Source organism: Harpia harpyja, chromosome 8 (genome assembly GCF_026419915.1).
Source record: "Harpia harpyja isolate bHarHar1 chromosome 8, bHarHar1 primary haplotype, whole genome shotgun sequence".
Lineage (NCBI taxonomy): Eukaryota > Metazoa > Chordata > Aves > Accipitriformes > Accipitridae > Harpia > Harpia harpyja.
This window is the reverse complement of record NC_068947.1, coordinates 46,661,166-46,681,046: the sequence shown is the minus strand read 5'-3', so window position 1 is coordinate 46,681,046 and position 19,881 is coordinate 46,661,166. Positions and strand designations below refer to the sequence as shown.

Sequence of the window (19,881 nt, the reverse complement as noted above, 5' to 3'; positions counted from 1 at the left end):
TGGTCTTTGCCCACTGTGCTCCTGGTCCCCTGATAGCAATCTTTCGGAGAGCACCGTGTGGTCTGGTACCTGAATTTCTTTCAGCTTGGTGAAGGGAAGGGGAGACAAGACCGATTTGCAGCTTTGAACATTTTGGGGGCATCTGCCTTTGTTTTCTGTGTCCAACAGGAGTGTATCTTCTTGTTACAATTCAGAGCATCAGGCTTTGATTCATTCTGTTACTACATCCCAGGTTAATATGTTTTGGAAAATGTGTTTGCAACAAAGCTTAGATACACCATAGCAGACTTTGGAAACCAGACCTGTAGTCTACCGAAAGTTTGCGATCCTTTAGCCATTCCACTTTCGTGCAGCCATGTTTTTTTCTTAGGGGTCTCAGGGTAACAAGTCTGTCAAGTCCAAAAGATACTGTGTTGACAGAAGGAACTAAGACAACACAGTTTTTCTGTGCAGCTATCAGCCGTAATGTAAGCATCCTCAGCCCTAATAATATGCCTAACCCTTCTTCTGTGAAGGTCAGGATCAAGAAGGCGAGTTCTGTTTCAGAGGCCTGTATCATCTGGCATGACTGCTAAGAAGGATGCCATTCAAATCTGGCAGTGTTTTTGTGATAAGAGCATTTGTCCATAGGAGCCACAAGCCTATTTCATAGAGGCTGGTGAACAGCCACCAGAGGATATTTAGTCTCTGCTGGCTTGGAATTATCTCAGGACGGAAAGGGTCCTCAGCCATTACCAGTTTTCTCAGCTACATAGTTTGGGGGTCAGGTAATTTCAAAACTTCCAAGATTTATGCAGTTTGTGAATTTAAAACACTTTTTTTTTTTTCTCCTCTCTTCTGCGGGAACTGCTACCATCTGTGAGTGTCCTCGATCCCTGTTTTATATTGGTATCATTTGGTGTGTTTATTGTCACTTAATTTCCTTTTTTCTTTCTCCCTTTTCTTCTCAGATCACTCACAATCAGTTTGTGGCCTTCCTCTGAAGGAACCTTTCCTGTCTCTTGTGTAAGTATTTATACCAAACATTTTACACTTTTCATTGATACGAGTTGCGCATTTTGTTCAAGTTCCATCCAAGTCAGACCAGAGCCCTTGTGAACTTCCCTGTAGCTCCCTGTGGCCACAGGACTCAGTACTGAGTTTTTATTTTAATGCAACAGTCCAGGATTTTAATGCAGTGTCAGCTTATGGGACTCGGATTTAGTTCAGTGACATTGATTGATTGATTGATCTGGAATTTATATGTGTATTTCTGAATGACGATATGGAAGATTTCTGTTATGTTTGGGGATATACATGTTGTGATGGGCGTTACACTGTTGCGCTCTGATTCAGAATAAAACAGAGTACTCCATGCTATGCAGGCGTAAAACAAGTATAGAAAACAGTCAACTAGCATTTCAACCTCTCCTTGCTGAAATCTGACCTTGTGGCATGGGACCCTTCCTTACCCAGTCCTGTGTGCTCTCCTACCTAATACTGACCTGCTCTTCTTATCTGGGTAGATTAAATATGCTGTATTCTCTTTGACGTCTAACAGTATCAGGATTAAAAATCTGTTAGTGGTTTATTTGGAAGATGTTATGTAGAGTTCTTTTCTCACCTGGTCTCATTCACTTGAGTTTGGCTGCTGCTGTGTAGGTGACCTTTTTAATTGAAGAAAATACTATATTAATCCAGATAATTGTGTTTTTAAGACCTAGAACAGGAATAATTAAAATTTTCATGGTTTAAGTTTTGCTTTTTCCTTTTTTTGGGGGGGATAGGGGATGGAACCTTTGGGAGAGTTTGTTTATTATCGTTTGGGTTTTAATTCTGCCAGGTTCTGACACATGATGGTTTTGCGTATTTGGAACAAAAGTTTGCATTTTGCTGGGATTCCTTCATACATATTGGCAGTGAAATCTAGTGTTTTTAAAACAATGACGCTTCTTGTTGCAATATAAAGAGAAATATAGCACTACCACTTCATAATATTTACTATAGTTAAGTAAAGACAGACCAAAGTTTTCCAAATGTCCACCAGCATTTTAAGCCACTGTTTTGGGATATCCAAGCTGGAGCTATTTAGTGAATGCCAAAAATAATGAGGGCTTTTAAATTTAGGTTTAGAACTCCATGTCCAAATATGCCTAGACTTTGTGTTACTTTAGATCTCCATTTTGCAATTTAAATTCATGTCTCCTACCCATTCAGAGAGGAAAGTAGATGGCTGTTAAAGTGCTGCCTGGAATTTTAAGGAAAAAAAAAAAAGCATAGCACAGGAAGAAAAATAGCTCTTTCATATTTGGGAGAGGAATTGAACCTGCAAATTTATGTTCAAGTTGTGCGTTGATTGTTGGAATTTCTTCAAAGGGATGCTAAAGTCTAAATGGACATTCATAATTTTTTCAGGTGCATGCTGAAACAATCAGAGAGCTTTCTTTTCCTGATACTAGACCTAAAATATATGACTTTAACATTTAAAGTTGAATCGCTACTTTTGCCGTGCAGAAAGAAACGGCACATCACCTTCTTCCCCGCCCCGTGGGCAGAAACATGAGATATGCTGCAGTGACTGCGAAAGGTGGTATGACAATGCCAGCTACCAAGGAGATGTATTTGAGCTGACCTATCATGCCTATGGTGTCCCCATATTTCTTTCCTTTCCCCTTTGCCTTTCATTATAAGGTGTCCCAAATCTGTAATTTACAACGTGCTGTTCCGGTTTTGCGCTGATATATTTGCTACAAATAAGTAGGAGTCTATGCGCGTGCATAGCTCCCCGTGGCGGTGTCAGGCCCGTGAGACAAGGGGAGCAGAGGCCCCCACAGAATGCAACATGGCTTACGTCTAATGTGACATTTATTTGACTTGGAAAAGCAATTGATTAAAGTCCCATCAGACCTTTGCCATCATGTATTATGTATTTATCCAGCTGGGGCGGTTCATAACGGCCCCTGACAAATCCTATTATTTTTGTTGCAGAACTTCATAATATCGATAAAAAGTGTTAATGATACTTAGGGACGTGAAGCGCACACCGGTTATGTTAACACTTCCTGCAGCAGCGGCAAAATCATTTATGCCTGTGGCAGGGACTGTGTGCCTTCAGCATTTGCACAAAGGCACCAGTTTATCATTGTTCTATCTCTGCAGCACAAGGCAGTTTGGGTGGAAGCAGCAAGCTGGCTTCATGGTAGATAGGCATGTGGAAACCCAGAGCTGAAATCCCTCTCCGACAGTGCTTTGCTGTGTGACCATGCGTAAGTCGTTTCCCGTCTGTCTTGCCTTTGTTTCTTGACCTGTAAAACTACAGGCACACACTTCCTTGCTTCTTTAAGTCAGGCTTTTCCACAGCCAAGGGCTTCTTTGTGCTCCTCTGTTCTCAACTTAGCAAGCTCCATAGGAACCTCACTTTATTTCAGGCACATGCGTAAAGTTTGTATTATTTGCACTGGTTCTCTCCTTTCTCTCTGGAAGATAGGTCATTCAGGCCACTGATACTCTGAATTCTTTTGGGTAACAGAAAAAGTCAGATTGGGACATTTTTACATCAGAAGCTGTTAATGGTACCTGTGAAGCATGTTTCTGGTCTAGAGTTAATAACTGATTTGTTCTGCCCTCTGCCTCAGTACCCAGCACTGGGCTCTCTTCTCATATCCCTACCCACAACTTGCCGATGATTCAGAGTCTTCTTCGTCCTCCTCCCCCAGGTTACACACGTGTCTGTCTGACTATGTGGCATCAAAGTTTTGGAGGTGGAAGGATTTCATGGATCTCTCCCCCAAATGATATTTCCACTTAAGAGGAATACAATTTATCTCTGCTCCACTTGAACGTCCTCAGGAGTTTGAGAGAAGCAGGTAGATTCTTTGTCAAAAATCAACCTTTTCATGGAAGAAGAGTCTTCCAACTGGTCTTGACCCTTTCTATCATATTGTCAACAGCGTGTAAAAGTATCAACAATACTAAGGTGCTTTACAGTAAGATAGGTAGCTACAGCAGGATAAATAGCTACAGTAGGACGCTTTACTTCCAGAGCACTATCCGTTCAGATGGAGCCCATACAATATTGAAGAGTTATCCGCTGTTAGCTTTGGTAAGTGCAAATCAGAAATGCACCAAAGTGATCCAGATACAAAGAAGTTGCAGGACATGTTAACCTAATTCCATGAACATCTGGCTGTTTCCTTGAAATAGGTTTCTGATGTAACTGGGTTGTACTGAACTGCAGCGTGATTCCTATTAGATTCAGCACTGATTCTAATCCTTGTTATTAGGCATCCTGTTAAAAAAAAAAAAAAGAAGAAGAAGAAGAAATAAAAAAAGTGCCATTTATTCCTCAGCTTCATGAAGACATATTCGGTCAAGTAATGATGACCTAAGGGAAGCTGAGCAGCATCTTACTGATCTCATCATAGTTATGAGAACCATCCATCATATGGTCAGTGATTTGTATGTCAGAAGACACCCAGCAGTATTCCAGCCTGCCAGTTGCCAGTTTCTGAGCATACGTATTCACTTTATCAGACATGATGATGCTCAAATAGTCTTTGATATCTATATATGTGTCCCTGCTGTTGGTACTTGTTCACCACCAAACTGTCATCTGTTAGCACTCTGAACCATCCGCATGAAATAACAGCTAATTAGCACCGTCTGAATCCCTTTATTTGGTTAGTGTGCTTAGTATTGTTTTGCAGATGAGGAACAACAACAGCGATTGCTACATCAGGAACAGGGAGGAGGCATCTTTTCTCTTCTCAGGTTTCTTAAGAAGCTCTCCATTACTTCAGAGGAGGGTAATAACCTCCAGGTCAAGCTTATTCATGAATCAAAAACGAACATTTGCAAAATGCCAAAAAAGTCTAGATGTAATAAGCCTTATGTTTACAACAGCTTTCAAGAGTTAGCATTTTTCAAGAATTATCATAATTAAGGTAATAAATAGGCATGCAAATTATCCAGAAGAATCGGTTGATCTGCTTCTGAAAATCAGGGGTTCTTGGAAGGGAATAGTCATCTATACAGCAACCTGAGACAGGAAAGGGATATTATTTCCCCAGCTTTTATGTGTCTCCTGAAGGAAGGGAATGTTCCAAAAAAGAGAATAACATGGGCAGAGGCCCTTTATTTGGCATTTGCAAATGAGAGAAATGGTGAAACAGGCTCAAAATAGCAGTGGAGCAGAAATTCTGCTCTGCTGTGTTTATAGAAATCAAACTGTGTAACTGGGAACGCACCTCGGGATGAATGTTCTTGAACAAGTGCCACAACTTTAAGCTTTATTCTTTATCTGAAGACATAACCATCAAATGGACTTAAGCAACAGATTTACATGAAACAACACCTTATTTAAAACAAATCTGACAAAGTTCATGGTTTTGTTCTAAAACATCCTTAATAAAAATAGACCAAATATCCAGAAAACCAGAGAAGTGGCCGGGTTAAAAAAAGGGGGCAAAATTTGATACTAGTTTTTCATTCAAGCATTAGTTTAAGTGTTAACGTTCAAATTACTTAACAAATAATAATGGCTGCCCATGGCTGTGAAGTTGATGTGTGGATTACAACAGAGGCATGTATGCAACCTACTTTCTAATTGGAATGCCTACAAGATATCCACTGGAGTTAGATGAGATTGAATTTAAGACTGGCCAGCATGACAGCTGAAAATGTCACACCTTTCTGCCATTATGCTTACTAGAGATCTTTTTGTTCTGGGTTATTTTTCATCTAATTAGCGTAATATAATGTATTGAGTGTTAGCTTTTTTTGAAATATAACAGATTACAGCAGAAAAAAAATGGACTTTAAACTAGACAGTTCTAGGAGCATAATATTTTAGATTTAGCTAGAAAAAGGAAAGGGACAGAAAGAAAATGCAGTTGTTCAGCATGCTTTTACCCCACACTGGCATAATTTAATATATTTGGATGGAAAAGACCACCTTGCTGAAGCAGTAGCAGCATTTCCTGCAGCAGTTTGAACACTAACTATCAAAATATTAAGACAGTCCAGTTTGTTAGGTCTGAAATTACTGCACAAAATGGCACAACTACAGAGTGTAGCAGAGTTTTTCAGAATATTCCCTTTGCAGTTACGGTAAATTATCTTCCAACTTTGGCAAGCATGTTGCTATTCTACAGTTATATCACCAAATGTCTGTCTCTCTTTTCTGAAATGTATTGTCAGTCCTGCTGCTTATGCAGAAATCCTCTTTGGTGCACCCTACTTTAACATTATGTTGTATACCTGTCTCTGTAAAATGTACACACCAGATATAAGGTAAAAATGGTACCAAGAGCAAGTAGCGCTGGAGGAGCGGTTACTATAAAACTGGATATCCAGAAATAGGTGGTTTCCCAAAAGTCACCTCTTGATCAAAAGATAATAGATTTGACTACTGAAACTGGCACCGAAACATGAATACTCACGGAAGTTTAAATGCCAGACCATGTCTCCGTATTCATGCTGAACATCCTATGTGTCGGACACCATGATTGAAAATGAGCTTTTAAGAGTACCTCCTCCATCTCTGTATTCTCTCCGTCTCTCCGACTTAAAAAAGAAGTGAAAGCCATCTGCCATGTAGTTTAGCTGTGTGCCATTACACAGGTGCACATGTCAAAACATATGTAATTAGTCTGCAGGCCATGCTTCATGAAGGCTGTTTTACTTCTTGGTAGGAATGGGAACTCTTAGACATAAAAGGTTCACAGGGTATTAAGAAATAATGTTTTCTTCCTCTGAAGTTCTTGCCACTGCTGCTTCTTTCCATCATTTTGGATAATATCATGCTGAACATGGTTCACAAATTCAGCCCCCAAGGTAATATTCTCATTTCGTATGTTTGCATGCCCAAAATATTAGATTTTTGCACACCACCGAAAGCAAATGGTTTTGGATTTGAATAGATCTTGCTCTCTCCCATTCCATCACATTGAGTTTTAAGTTTAATAGAATAGCTGTATCAGTTTTGTGAATGCTGTTTTCTAATGTTTTAGCCTCTTAAGCATACACTAAACAACTTGATTCTTCAGTGACAAAATTGGAATCCCAACTTCAAATAGCATGCAATTTAAAGGTATTCATGCTTTACATAGTCACCAAAGTAAGGACCAGTTGCAACATTTGGATCTGGATGTGTGTTTAAATCTCATATTCATCTGTGTTCACTTATCCTGGATGTCTGTAAAAGGGATTAATAGAATTTCACTTTTTGCAGTAAATCCACTTTTACGTAAAAGACAAAAATTAATGTACTACATTCTGGATGCTCTGCAATATGCACTGAAGGTTGTGAAGGAAACCTACTGTGTGTGATCAGCATATAACCAACCCCAAAGAATGATGTGTTTCCAAAACTGTTTTTCAGTTTTAGCACTTAACAAATCCTTCAAGTTTTGGTTTTTAGTGCAAATTTCTTGCGTGAAAGTCCATGCGTGCTTAGCATGGTCTAGTTACGACACTAAGTAGTTAAATTCTGCCACGGAAGACTAAAACAAAAATGCACCTCTTCTTCCAGTGAACTTTAACGGAAAGGTAACAGTTTTAGTCATTGAATTACCTGTAGAGTGAGGCATGCCTCAAGGAAGATTATCAAAAATCCTGGTTTTTTTCTTAACTTGTTGAAAATATGCTGGCAGATCATTTATTTTGGAGTCTGCAAATTAATCTCACATTGATACCTTCTACTGGGACTTCTGTGGCACTGTCTTCACCTTTCATTCTGGCATGGCTGTGTTTTGATGCATGTCATCCTGGTACATACAGTGTGCCAGTGCAACATCTTTGCCTTGCTAGTGGTCAGCCCAGTTTGTCCTATTGGTGAAATTCACAAAATGTCATAGCCTGGATAGATCAAGAAAAGCATGTAACATGTTCAGGGAGGAGCAATGCTTTCGTAAGTCCTTCTGCTCACCAAGTATTTCTCCTCCACATCTTTTTCCAGCAGCATTTTGTTGGGAGGCAGGGTCCAGCATTCAAACGAGATCTGAGGCATTCAGCAAGCAGATTTGTAGATGAATGGGCATCCTGTTCTGGGAATAAGTATATTTTGAAAGCACAAAAGTGAACTAGATATTTAATTCAACTGTACAAGTAAACTGCTGTTATAGCATCTTTGAACTACTGAGTTGTAGCATCTTGAACTTCCCAAAGGACAGAACCATAGAAATAACACGGAAACATTACAGGTGAATGAGGCCTAAATGTTGTTAACGAGCAATTTATTGAAGTTGTTTGTTCCTTTTATGGCTGTTAAGCATGCTCCCACTTTTTCCTACTGTATGCCCCCTCCGTTTGAGGGGCCTCTTAAAAAAATGTTACCCACTCCCCCCTGATCTTACTAGGTAGAAAATGCTATTTTGTGTAACTAAAAAATTGTGGAAATATAGCCTTCACCTTGGCCAGTAATTCTTTTTTCACCACTGCCCCATCTCCCCTTCAGGTAAGCACTTGCTCACCTTACAGTCCTTTTGCAAGTCTTCATCTTAAGTCATAATTTCCCCTGTGATACTGTATCAAATGCTGTACTGATAGATTAAATTTACTGCATTTCCTTTGTCTGGATAATCAGTTATCTTATCAAAGAAAGTTATCAGGTTAGACTACTACAATCTACCTTTGGCAAACTCATGTTGTGTTTTATCCCATTTTCCATTTACCTAGTGTCTCTTTCATTATTTTTTCCTCCAACTTTTGCTGCACTCGTGCTATTGAAGCTCCTGATGTTACATCAACATCAAACAGGTGTAAGTGAGATCAGAATCAGTTTCAATGTGCTGCAGCACAGCCTTGCAAAAGCCTATTCATTCTCACGCCTGCAAAGTGTTAAGTTCTCATCCGGCAGAGAAATAAAATAACATTTTTTGTTTTCCATTGTCATTATAGCAAAGGGCAGGTGAGCTGATTTTGAGCCTTGGCTGGTGGATGTTCACGATGATTTGCAAAAGGGTTTCTAGAGATAGAATCAGAGACATCTACCTGCACATAAGAGTGCTTGGGCACTTGCATTAGCAAAACCTTAATGTATGTATCAGTAATGAAAATCTTAATTAAGAACGCTGCATCATTGTCCATGAACACTCTTTCTTTCTCTGTGTGGAAAGTCCTTTGTGTATTGCAGCATCTACCTGGTCCAGACAGACAGAGCCCTTGAAGAGTGTGTCTGGTAGATCTTCTCTTGATTATTAACAACTAGCAAATGGCAAACTCTTATTCTTTTGTCTCGACACTGACGCTCAGAATAGTAGAGCATACAGCATAACTTACAGCTTGTTTGGATTTTTCCTATTGCTTTTTCCACTTTGTTATTGCACTAGTGGGTTTCAAAATCCAGTAGCATTGATTAGAACTGAATTATGTAGCTTAGAGTTGCCAAAATGTGCACAGACACCTATTTACCCAATAGTATACCTTTTCCTTTAGAAACAATACACTTGCCTAGGCCATGTTCTGTATGCACAAAAAGTATGCTAATGGGATGTGGAGACTGAGATTTTAATCTCCCTAAACTCAGGAAATTTAGAGTTAAGGTTCCCACAGCAACCTTACCTCTGCCCCCTTGCTTACAATAGGGTCTCTTACTGTGTCATCCCTAGCTGTGGGCTTTCCAAGGCAGATAGTACAGAGAGAAGACAGTGTGATGGGTAGGAACCGCTGAGTTTTTTCCCTGTAATTGTATTCCAGGGACATTTTGTTTGTTGAGCACCGCCTATATGTTTGATGTGCTTTGAAACACATTCAGAAGACGTCTCAAATGGACATACTACTGAGTTATAGGTGTACTGATAAAAGCGCAGGTAGTGTAAAGTAAGGAAGAGTGTATGCATGCACACGCACATGCACACGCTCATTTCTCTGTGTGAAAGCCCATCAGGGTTGTATCTTTTGCTTTCAGGTGAGTCAGACTGTCTTCTCAGATTCACTGTCATGTCATGACATTGATAGTTTCTGTGGACTCAGAGCTGCACGGTAGGAGGATATGTCCCAGGAGAGGGAAGAGCAGGAGGTACCGCTATTTACTTTGAATGAGAAACAGCTATGGAGTCTCTTCTTGTCTGTACAGATCAGCACAGCTGAGCCCCATATAGAAATTGACACATGCAGTGACTTTGCTTTTGCAGAAATGTTGCATCTTTAGAAAGCGTTCTTCCAGCCTGACGGAAGAGTTCTTGCTGAGGCCAGTGGTTCATGCAAGGCATAAAAGCTGCATACACCTTTAGGTCGTCATATAAAAAAATAGTTCTGAGAGTGAAAGCCGTGTAATCCAACAATCAATCAGACTACAGCTCCTGTTTCAGCCACCACTAATATTCTCAAAACCAACACTTACTCCACTAAGACATCAAAACATGAAATACTCCAGATTAAATGAAGTGTTTAAATTAAGTAAATGGCTGATTCTTATCTGCTTGGTATCATGTCAGTGCATTTCTATCTAGGCAGAATATAAGTGAGGAATCATCTCCAGTCTGATTTGATGCCATTCTATACCGAAATGCAAAGATGCAATAATTAAAACTGTAGAATATGCAGCGCCAAACTGAATTCAGAATCTTTATGGAAAGCTACGGCCATCACAGGGGAGCGCCACGTGTTGTGGGCGAGGGGGAAGGATATGGTTGTCCTTCTCCCACCTTAAGTGCCAGTTCCAAGTTTTTTAGAGAGTACATGATTGTAGGTCTGTACTAGTAGTTGAAGCATGATCTTGAAAGCACACCATGCCACCTACACGTTTTCTGACCTTATTGCCAGCTATTAGCCCATGGACTGTTAAAACTCTGGGTAAGGAGCCCGGGCTTGGAGAGAGCGGCCCTGAGCCACCCGCCAGCAGACAGAGCTGAAGAGCGCACGGGTCTCGCCGTTGCCAGTCTCTCTGGAGTGCACGAAGCCGAGCTGGGACTTGTGAAAACGCCAGGCTAGAGCTTTAGCCGTGCTCCTCTAGAGCGCACGTGCTTATGCAGAGTGCACTGTAGGCAGGTCTGAGCCTGCTCCCAGTGTAAACAGTGTGCCCCAGTCCTCCCTGTTACAGCACAGTCACAGATTGCAAGAATAGTGTCTTTTTTCCTTTGGTTTTTTTTTTTTTCTTTTTTTACTGGTCATTTACACAATTTGAATGTCTGCAGTTAAAGTATAGCTCAGTGTCTGGGAGAATCTTTAAGAAAAGAAAGATATTTTAATATGGTAATAACCTTGTTATTTCAAAACCAAATGGTTTCAAACATGGCAGTGCCGCTACTTCTCTTTCAGGACTATGTACGTGTCAAGTTTGATGTTTTAAAACAAAGCTGTGTTATAATTATACAAGCGTGTTTAAGAAAAAAAGGCTGATGGAAAACTTAACAGCTGGAAACTGTTTTTTACATACTTGGATGACTCAAAAACAGCTGAATGGGTTTTTGCAAAGCTTTACCAAAAATGTCATTTCTGGATTGAGACAAGGCATGAGAAATATCTGCTGAAAAGGTAACTGTTTCAGAAAGGTATAAGCAAGTATAGACAGAGATTATTTAATTCATCAACTTCCACTGTACGGTCGTTAATGTAACGCTATAAAAATAAAAGAATTCATATTTATATAGTTTTTCAAAGATTTCAAAGCTCTATACTAGACTTTAAGGAACTAAGCTTTGTAGCTGTGAGTTAATCAAATATTAATATTTATATTTCATTGGAACATCACATATTCAAACAGGAAAACAAAGACATAGAGAAAGGTACAGGGCTTGCCAGAGTTTACACAGAAAGAGAAGACAACCACTTTTAGCACCCGTGCCTTCGGGTCACTCAGCTTGTGTAGCGTGGCCGCGCTCTCGGGCACGCTCGGCATCGGGGAGCTCCCGGCTCGTCTCTCTCTCTGACTCCCATTTCAGGCGCACCCAGCTTGCAGGTGAAGAGCCTCGCTCGCATGGATGCGCTGGCCTCAGGTACCCAGCTCCCTTCTCTCTGTCTCCCACTTCATTCCCAAAGGCAAAATCTGCCAAATTCTGCCTACTGTGATCATGAAGCTTGACTATATTCAAGTATCGCCCCCAGTTAGAAGCATGCGTACATTCCTCCTTCTCCCCCAGCGCTCCCGAGGGTTGTCAAGGTGAGAGAGCTGTCACGGGAGACCTGTTCTGGGGTCTTATTCAGGGCATGGTCCAATCTATAACTCAATAACAGTCATTTTACTGTTTGAAACCTCAGTCAGTGAATAAATACGATTTGACTGCTGCTTAGTTTGGATGTTGAGCTGTATTGGAGGAAACTGCTCTTCCTTCATACTGAATTTTGTTTCAGGGCGGTGTGTGTGAAAAATAACACAAATAGGAGTATTTTTGGATGATCATACTGAACAGTCAGCAAGAAGAAAAGTACAGTATGGTGCAGGGAAATCTGTTTGTAGTAAAAGCAATATGAGCTTGTGGTTTGCTAACGGGACCAAGACATGAATTTTCACTTTAACCCTAGCCATAAAACTCCCTCCACTGCTGAGGAAATCGCTCGATCTCCTGTTGTTGCACCTCAGTTTCTTCCTCTCTGTGTTCGTGGCAATCATGACCCAGCTCACCAGAATACTGTTCCTCTTGAAGTTCAGTTATTATCAGAGGTTTTGTAGAGATGCTTTTCTAACCTAACAAACCCACTCCTTGTCAACGTTCAGAGTGCCATTGTCTTACTTTCCCGATTAAACAGGCTTTTATGGCTTTCACTCTTTTTAGCTTGGCAGAACCACTGATTCTGGGAGAGAGAGCAAGACTCGGCGCTGCCTTGTGCATTATGCAGGAGATTTTCAGTAGCAACCCCAGGTTAAGAATTCAGTGCTGGTATTTCAGTGGGACATAAATATCATTTCGTTTTCTAAGCACAGCTGATCTGAGCTCCTTGAGAAATGGTAATCATGAGACAGACTTCAGCTTGCCATTTTTGCAGGCACATTTGCAGTAGCCCCAGATTTAGTCAGATTTAATCTGTGCACCTCAACTATGGATTCACATGAAGAAAAAAATTGAATTTAGCCAGCTAGGAACACCTAACTCCACAAATCCCCTCGGCGCAGCAGGGTGCCATCGATCTTTTCTCAGCTTTTCGAAAGCTTTGGCTGTGTGCCCTACGTATTGACCATCTTGCTCACGAAGGGCCTCAGTTTTGTTTTGCCTTTATCATCTCCCCTTTGAGGTGTCTGGTGTTGCCAGTGGTTCTCACAAGAAGCTGTCCTTGTACTCCTGCTGAAGCCAGAATCACAGCCTAAGCCAGCCTTTAACTGGGCATTAGAAGGAAATGATGCTCTTCTCATTTTGCTGGCAGCATCACTTCCTCAGCTTCACAAGTAATTTTCTGATCCAAAACTTCTCCACTATGGCATTTAAGTGTTTTGCAGTTCTTATACCTAAAACAATTCAAATGCTGAGCAGTGTTGTTATGCATCTCTCTCCTTTTGGTATGTATATATCCTATGCACCAGGAAGTACCATGTTCATGGATCTTTTTATCAGAGCTCATCCGTTCTCGCTTTCCTGAGTCGTCTTTTAGATTGCATGATTTTTAAATATTTGTTAACTAGAGGATGATATGTTGAGATGACTGGATAGAGAAAAGAGGAGAAGAATTAATAAAAGGCAGAAGTCAGTGGGTTGGGTAGTCTGTTAGAGATAAATCCTTCCCTGGAGAAAGAGTTACATCCTGTAAGGCCCAGGGCAGTGTGAGTACAACCGAGTTGCAGGCTGGCAAATTCTGTGCTTTCCTGCTAACTATTATGAACAGAACTTAGGAAAAAACCACAACAGACCTTTAAATACAATTGCATGTCAACTCTGACTGAAGTAGGAGAAACAAACTAAAGCCTAGTAAGCACTCTTAGAAAGAATTTCCCATTATAGTCCATGCAAGAATTGGCATCATTTAAATAGCACAGGTGCATATGGGTGGCATTTAGGAACCAACAGAAACTTTGCAGCATCCTCTTTGCTCCCACTCCACTCCAGCAGGCTTTTGTTTTTCAGCATAGCTGCCTTTGCAAGACTGCATCTTGAGCTGTCGCTGGTTTTTGGCTGAAAGTTTTCAGGCTTTGTCACTGAAAAAAAAGTATGGAGAGAAAACAATGAAAATTTTCATTTTCTTGCCTAATTGAAACAGCAAAAGTGGTTTGGGTGTTTTGGCGTGAGAGGCAAGGCAGAAAGTACAGCCTCTCCATTTTAAACAACTGAACTATTTTACAACCCACTTTGCACAAATGGGGCCGTGGAGGTGGGCAGGATGGGTTGTGAGAGAAACAGGCTGCAAGGAGAAGCAATGCAATCTCTTGCAGGTCTTTAACAACAATATGACCCTCTGATACTATATATGCACAAAAGTTTTGTTGTGCTTGCATGGCAAGGTTGTGGCTACCTACGTATGTGTGGCCCACCTGCACGTACGTGCCGTTTGTGAGCCTTTCCTTCAGCCCATTTACAGTTTGCCCGGGGATTTAGCAGAGTTTTGCAATCTCAGAGAAGTCTGGCTTGTCAGACGTAGGGTCAAATGAAATTGGTTTGTATTGCAACAGGATTGGTGGGAGGATCAAAGTCTTGGTATAAAATAAAAGGAGTTACTTGGCTTCTGTGTCCTGAAATGTTTCTATTTCCCTCCGTTTTTTTCATTAGTATATTAATCTTAAGCTAGCGAGTTCTCCAGTAGTGAGCAAAATATTGTACCAAAACAGTTGTTAAAGAGAGGGTTGCCTCTTCAGTTACTGTGAGAAGGGGTGCATGTTACTTGCATGAAGGGTCTCAGAAACTGTGGTTTTTTAAGGTTGATCAACATTTTGTTTTAAAATCACAGAGGTGTGCACCTAGACAACGCAATATATCTGATAATTCTAGCTTACCCTGAAAAGCCTGTGGTCAGCTAGAAATTTGGTAGTTGTCTCTCAGGTCAGGAAGTAGTTCTGGTTAACAAATTCAAAAGCCAAAATCTGTTTTAGTATTTCTTAAACGTCAAAACAACCCTCTGACCTTGAAAATTACTTTCTCTGTATACTTTTCGTGCTTTTAAGTAAAAAACAGGCCTTTTTCTTAGTGAAATATTGCAGCCTGTTAGTCATCAAATCTGAGAATTTAGAGAAGGGAAAGTGACATTAATTCATCTTTTCTTTCCCTTTGCCGGTGCAAGAACGGGCGTCATTCCTATCAATGGCAGCTGGAGGGAAAAAGACTTGCTAACCTGTACCTATGCTTCCAGTTTATTTCCATAATGTACACTGTATCTTCTCGAGGGCTCAGTCCTCTGTCTGCAGCGTTTCAGACCTCATAATAATAACATGTGGGAGGATAAGTTTCTCTGCTGAGTATCAGAAGTGACCTCCAGTGCTTCGATTTTGGTCTGTCCCCATCTAAGCACTGCAGGAAGGTAAAGGCCATATTTAGTCTAGCTGGCCAATTGCACACTTCTGTAACCCAGACTGATCATTCCTGACCCTTAATATGATCGGTTGAACTTAAATATGGCATTTGAGCAGCCCGTTCAGTTTACATATCTCCAGTATTCTCCTTTTCTGTAAAGCTGTTTTGCCACTTCGGAACGTTTGGTGGTTTTCCCTCCTCTGAAAATAAGCCCTTCCTTCGTGCCTTCTCCATGCAGCTCTTCTTCTCACTCTTGCTTTTCCTTTTAGAAAGCAGACATTTGCGTGGTGCCCCTCTTTCCAGGTAGAGCAGAAGCAGCCCGCGGTGCTGGCTGTGAAGGAGAAGTGGCACGGGAGGGAGCAGGGTGAAGCCCTTCTCGCTCCCCCGGCAGCGGAGCACAACGCGTCCTCCCTGTTCCCAGGCGCTGCTGCTCTGCACAAAAGTGACTTCAGATCCTTTTGGTTCTGATACGGTGAACCTCAAAACTTCTGACAGTGTGAGCTCTGGGCCTCTTCTGCCTCACTTATCCATAGTATCTAATGTTACTGCATTCTCCAAGACTTTCTGCCCGAGGAGTTGCAATTAGTATGTAATTGTTACTGACTTAACTTTCCCTGGATTTCTGTGAAGTAGGGAGGTTATATTTTCAGCACTTGGCTGCAGAGGGAACTGAGGCACAGGATAAATCACTTCCTGATTTAACAGAACACCTGAGCACAAATTTCTTTTAACTTAAGGGTTGTTTTAAGAGATTTTTGTGAGAAATCGTTTGAAATGTCTGCCTCAAGTAGTCTGCTGAAAAGCATCTTAAAAAGAACTGCCTGGTCTTTACAGCAATCGATTAATTAGGTACGAGATGGGGAAAACAAGGCATAGCATTTGCTTAAGGTCATGCAGCCTGAGAGCTGATGTTCACAGAGTTAAGCAGCTTTCTTTTCATAGTGTTTTGTGGTTACATTCCCTCCTTTCTCTCCGTAGTTGATCATTTAAAAGATTGAACAGGGCTTTTTGGAGAAGAGATTAAATTTGGAGGTGTTGGCGGTAGTGTTCCAAGGTGGTGGTTATTCAGTCAGTTTACAATGTAGCATTATAAATTATTAAGTATATTAAAATGTTAAAAAGTAATACCTGCTCAGTGATACACCAACTTAATATAGAGCAAACACCTACTACTGATCTGTAGTTAAATTATTTAATCTAGAACTAATCTACCGTTCAAACCAGTTTCAAAAATGAAATAGTTCTATCCCTGAAAATAATTAATTGTTCAAACCCATAGGGCTAAATCCAGCAGTGACCTAAATGACAGGAGAGAATTACACGTCAGACACAAGTGTGTGGGAAAACAAGTAACAAAATAATACATGTTGCCCCGGTTCTCTCTTATCCTGGCCGGTATCACGCACTTTTGTTGGCAGGGCTTTTTGCTGTGCTGGCTTTGCCCCCCCACTTTCTCCCCCCGGCATTTGAGTTCCAGCACTTTTATGACCATCTCACAAGGAAAGTTGGTAGAGGTTTACATTTTCTTTGTCCTGCGTCCATTTATGCCCATTCTGTGACCTGGCACAGGTGTCGCAGTTTAACCCCGGCAGGTGACTAAGCCCCACGCAGCCGCTCGCTCGCTCCCCCCCCACCCAGTGGGAAGGGGGAGACAATAGAAAAAAAGTAAAACTCATGGGTTGAGATAAAGAAGGTTTAATAGGACAAAAAAGAAGAAAATAATAATTACAATAGAAATAATAAAATTACAATATTAATAATAAAAGAATTGGAATATACAAAACAAGTGATGCACAGTGCAGTTGCTCACCACTCGCCGACCGATGCCCAGTTAGTCCCGGAGCAGTGATCCGCTCCCCCTGGCCAATTCCCCCCTCTATAGTATGTAAACTATATGATGACACATGGTATGGAATACCCCGTTGGCCACTTCGGGTCAGCTGCCCTGGCTATGTCCCCTCCCAACTTCTTGTGCCCCTCCAGCCTTCTTGCGGGCTGGGCATGAGAAGCTGAAAAATCCTTGACTAGGTAGAAACATTACTTAGCAAGGACTGAAAACATCAGTGTGTTACCAACATTCTCCTCATACTGAACCCAAAACATACCACTATACCAGCTACTAGGGAGAAAATGGACTCTATCCTGACCGAAACCAGGACACACGGGCCTTGGGCTGTGGCTGGTCCCACTGAAGAGCTTGGCTCGGTGGGGCTGACCCCGTGTCTGGGGAGGGGAGCTGCCTGCCAGAGCACTCCCAGTCACCTCAGTCTAAATTCTACTGATTCGCCCTGATGTAAATATGAGCAGATCTCAGGCCAGTAGACCTTGGTGATGAAGGGTTTCCAGCACCCCATGTCAGGAAAAATAGCGAGCCCCTTTGAAGAAAAAAAAAAAAAAAAAAAAATCTTTTTTTTCTCTCTCTCCCCAAATGCCTCAACAAAACAACATGGGGGAAAGGAGGAGAAGAGCAAATATTCAGCAGGAATTTTTTTCTTCAACCTTCTTGGAGAAAAAATTCCCCCCACAAATCAAAACAAGATGGAGCCCCGGAGCCCCACCTGCTGACTTGAGGAAACTGAGAGAAGAAAGGGAAGACGCCTGGTCCTGTGCCAGGCATTCAGCGCTGGGCTTGTACCACTGTGATGTGGCACTTAAAGCTCTAGGGGACCTGGAGCCAGCGTTACAAACGCAGCAAAAACTTTCGTGAAAACGAGCCTCTTCACAGCGTGTTGAGCTGGTCTGCAATGGCCTCAGGAAACCCCTCTGGCTAGGCAGGGCCTTTTTATCCACTACATTGCTCTGACTCAAAGAGAAATCTCCGGTAACCTCCTTGACCAGAAACTGAGCGCGCACGTGGCCTGCGGCGTAGGGCTTTGCAATTTCCTTATTTTCAGTTAATCATTTCCCACCTCCCGCTCTGAAGAAGTCTGCCCTACCTTCCTTTGCCGTCTCATCGCATGTAGGGCCCAACGCGGCAAGCACGTGGCATGTCATCGGGCTTCCCGCCGTCCTTCCTTTGTGGCCAGATCCTTAGCTGATGTAAACTGGCCTAGGGCCATTGATTTGAGTGGGGATTTTTACTGGTTGAACACTTGGCCTTTTGATTCCCAGAGAACTACTCCTTTTTAATAGCACCATGACTGACGCTACTTGCTTTCAGGCTCAGGACCATCTACGAGCAAATGCTTGCGTATTAATTACAACAAAGAGCAAATCTACTTGACATTTGATTTTGTTTTTCTTGTTTCCTTGCAAGCTTGAAAATGAGCTGCTTTTGCCAAAAAAAATCGAAATGCATTTCACACCTTTTTTTTTTTTAAACTTGAAATAGGCCCCTTGAAAAAACTGACATGTTAAACACAGCAAGGAAATGATTATTTGGACATATGGCTCCTCTTCCTGAACTTTGCGGAGAGGTTAGATAACGCTCTTTCACATCTTAAAAGACTAGACTCCTGCTACATTACTAACATATTCTTATGTAATAATCCGGCGCTGATGATACTTTATCCAGTCCCAGTAACATAGGACTCGTTTATGGTTCAGTCAGTTATGAGGCATTTGCTTTTTCACAGATTATTTTCTAATTTGTTCTTTTTCATTACTCTGTCCTGAAGTGGAATATAGAATAGAGTAAAATCATACACAAAAATCTATTGTGGCTCTATCTTTCAGCAGGGTTTTGCGTTGTATGGATTGTTTCTGTTAAACATTGCATGATTAATACAAAAGTAAAACCAAATTGTAAACCCCTACTCTTAAATGAAGACAAACTCATCCGAACCCATCCATTTCCTTTTCAGATAAGGCTGTTTCATAAAGTGAAAAATTTGTAAGACTTAAAATAAAGGTGTCAAACCATCTGAGATAATGAAATTTCATAGAAAGATTGTCATTACCTTTGTCACAAGTGATGTTAGCAGTCATCTAAGGTCTGCAGATACTAGCAGAATGCATAGTCATATAGGTGAGCTGGCCAGGAAACCGCAATGCCCCATGGTGAAAACATTTGAAATTTTGTAGTATGAGAATGAAACTTTATGAAACTTTTTCATAAAGAAACAAGTTTTCAAAAAACCCACCTCAATAGAGCTAATGGCTCAGGGTCAGGACTCCTGCAGTGGGTGAGGGAGTGTGGGAGTCTGTTCCCTTCCAGGTCTCCCTCATGACAACCTTAATCATCAGGCTTGAGGGTCAGCCTCTTTCTCCAGCTTTGAACTGGAGTTTCTATCCCGGACCCAAGAAACTTCCCTAATAATATTTTCATTGAAAATTATGTTTACCACAAGTTGTTTCATGTTCAGTGACAGAACTCTGCAATGGAAAATTGTGGAATCACAGAATCCTGGAATAATAAAACTCAGAAGAGACCTCCTTAAGTCATCTGGGTCCAACCCTCACCCCTGCTCAAAACAGAGCCAGTGAGGATGAGGCTGCTTTTTTAACCAGCTTGTTTGTGTGGCACGTATGTCCTTCTATGTACCCATTTTCTAAGTACTTACATCCTACTGCACATTTTTTCAATAACTGT

General features: G+C 41.3%; 1 protein-coding gene across 4 annotated transcripts in view; it reads left to right on the top strand.

Annotated features, from left to right (window-relative positions):
- ZBTB20 (zinc finger and BTB domain containing 20) overlaps positions 1–19,881 on the top strand; it is a 512,445-nt gene that overhangs the window by 369,327 nt on the left and 123,237 nt on the right. For all 4 annotated transcript variants that reach the window (XM_052794817.1, XM_052794816.1, XM_052794813.1 and 1 more), the window contains one exon: positions 951–1,005. The gene's annotated coding sequence lies outside the window, so the exon portion shown is untranslated. The remainder of the gene's footprint in view (positions 1–950; positions 1,006–19,881) is intronic.